Here is a 3,087-nt window from a genome sequence, read left to right on the forward strand (position 1 = left end):
GTATGATACAACCCGGACAGAGCGTGTGATTATGTTTATAAAGAGTTAATAGGCCTGCTTAATTCTACACCACCCACAGAACACTACCTCTTTTAGAAGAATCTAACGATGACGACCATTTGTCCTTTTTTTCAATATCTCCTCCTCCTCCTCCACGACGTATGCTCGACCACTCCTCTTCAAAGGCAAATAACATTTATCATTACGTATTACTATATCATTTTTATTATTGTTTTTTTCATTAATTAACCTGGTTTAATATTACTACTGCATCCAAACTCATATTTACATACATACACATATACTGTATATGTATACACGTACATGTAGTACCTATATCATTGCTAATATTACCTTTTCCCTACTTAAGAACAATTTGACATAAGAACGGTCGTCTGGAACCAATTGTGTTTCTTTAGTTGGGGACTTAGTGTAATAAATATATTTCAAATATATATGGTATGAAGCAAGTCACTTTTCCCTCCCATTTTTTTACATGATCATGTAAGGTGAGTCTCACTTTGATTATAAGATCGAAAAGCCCCAAAGTGTCAGCTGCAGGAGATCAAGTCATTTGGCGCGTCGCTAAGGTGCCGCCGCATTTAAGCAGGTCCTCCTCGTGCGACGTTTGGTCAACTGGCCAGCGTTTGACTCCGGGGTGACCTCAGGGTCACAAGTTAAGCGCAAGCTCTCTCAGTCCTGCGGTCAATGCGGGGCAATGGGGGGCGGGGGTCAGAGGTCAGCCTTGTGTCCGTCCACAGGGCTTGTGCAGACTTAAATGTCTTTTGGGATTGCTCAGCACAAATACAGGAGTGTTTGCGGCGAGGTGGCCGTATGGGACGGTCAAAGAATGTGGGGGTAATTTCATAGTTTTCATTTTGAAAAAAGGCTAAAAAAAAAAAAGACGTTATTTATTATTTAAAGACCAAATTTTGTGTTTAGGTGACAAAGCGTATTATTATTAACACCTATTATTTTATTATTTGTTTTTTCCAGTGTTGCTTATGTTGTTGGGCCCTGAGGGGCTCCCGCTCGTGGGGCGGCGTAATCTGACGGCAGCACGAAGCACATGTTGACGGTTCTTACCCGCTGTCCAGCTGAGCGTCTTCTGCCGTCAGGGTTTCTGGTCTCCACCTGCTTCTTCAGAAGGTTCTGCAAGAGGAGCACGCTGGGTTTGTCTCTTTCACCTTCAGCTTGTTTCAGCGTCCTAGCACCAAGCACGTGGTTCTGCTCACCTTCCTGATGTCCTCCAGAGACACTCTGTTCATCACGCTGTTGAGTTTGCGGGCGGAGGACCCGGTGCCGGCGCTGCTCTGGGCCAAGTTCCTGTTTACGACCGTCTGAATACGTATTTTAACATTATCGGAGCCCTCTAGACATGAAATAACCACCTTTACACTCCTATTACCTAATATAGTAGACATAAGAGAAAATAAGACATAGAAAACCTGTTTACCACCTTTAAATATTCTTTTTTTTTTAAACATTATTAGAGCCCGCTAGACGTGAAGTAACAACCCTACAGTCACCTTACACTGCTATCACCCAGTATAGTACGCGTAAGAGAAAATAAGACATAACACCTAGAAAACCTGTTTACAACCTTCTAATTAAATTTTTAGAATGTGTCGCAAGCAAATAAAAACGAGCTGCAGGCCGCAACTGGCCCTAGTTTGGACACCCATATACTAGAGGCATTTTTTCTATTAAATGAATTTAATAAGTCGAAGTATATAGTAGTATGCTTGTCCCCATCCTGATTTCTTTTTTTTTTTTGCATGTTTGTCACACTTAAATGTTTCAGATCATCAAACAAATGTAAATATTAGTCAATGACAACACAACTCAACACACAATGCAGTTTTTAAATAAAACCTTTTATTATTAACGGAGGAAAAAAATCCAAACCTGCATGTCCCTGTGTAAAAAAGTGATTGCCCCCTAAACCTAATAACTGGTTGGGCCCCCCTTAGCAGCAGCAACTGCAGTCAGGCGTTTGCCATAACTTGCAATGAGTCTCTTACAGCGCTGTGGAGGAATTTTGCAGAATTGTTGTCATTCAGCCACATTGGAGGCTTTTCCTTTTTAAGGTCATGCCACAGCATCTCAATAGGATTCAGGTCAGGACTTGGACGAGGCCACTCCAAAGTCTTCATCCATTCAGAGGTGGACTTGCTGGTGTGTTTTGGATCATTGTCCTGCTGCACAACCCAAGTTGCTTTCAGCTTGAGGTCACCAACAGATGGCCGGACATTCTCCTTCAGCACAATTCATGCTTCCATTTATCACAGCAAGTCTTCCAGGTGCTGAAGCAGCAAAACAGCCTCAGACCATCACACTACCACCACCATATTTTACTGTTGGTATGATGTTCTTTTCCTGAAATGTGGCGTTACTTTTACGCCAGATGTAATGGGACACACACCTTCCAAAAAGTTCAACTTTTGTCTCGTCAGACCACAGAGTATTTTCCCAAAGGTCTTGGGGATCATCAAGATGTTTTCTGGTAAAATTGAGACAAGCCTTAATGTTGTTTTTGTTCAGCAGTGGTTTTGGTCTTGGAACTCTGCCATGCAGGCCGTTTTTGCCGTGTCTTTCTTATGGTGGAGTCATGAACACTGACCTTAACTGAGGCAAGTGAGGCCTGCAGTTCTTTGGATGTTGTTGTGGGGTCTTTTGTGACCTCTTGGATGAGTCATCGCTGCGCTCTTGGGGTCATTTTGGTTGGCCGGCCACTCCTGGGAATGTCCACCACTGTTCCATGTTTTCACCATTTGTGGATAGTGGCTCTCACTGTTTGTTTGCTGGAGTTCCAAAGCTTTAGAAATGACTTTATAGCCTGAATTTTGTGTTCAGTTGTGTTGATATTGACTAATATTAAATTTTTTGGATGATCTGAAACATTTAGGTGTGACAAACCAGAAAAATAAGAAGGGGCCAAACACTTTCACACCACTGTACTTCAGTCTGCATGTATTCTTCCATTGCATTCTGGCTTGGGCTTGGGCATCATTGTCATGAAATTGTGGGTTACAGGTTGTGGATTTTAAATGGTGAGTTTATAGGTTATGGTAAAGCAGACCAGTC

This window comes from Dunckerocampus dactyliophorus, chromosome 4 (assembly GCF_027744805.1).
Source record: "Dunckerocampus dactyliophorus isolate RoL2022-P2 chromosome 4, RoL_Ddac_1.1, whole genome shotgun sequence".
Classification (NCBI taxonomy): Eukaryota; Metazoa; Chordata; class Actinopteri; order Syngnathiformes; family Syngnathidae; genus Dunckerocampus; species Dunckerocampus dactyliophorus.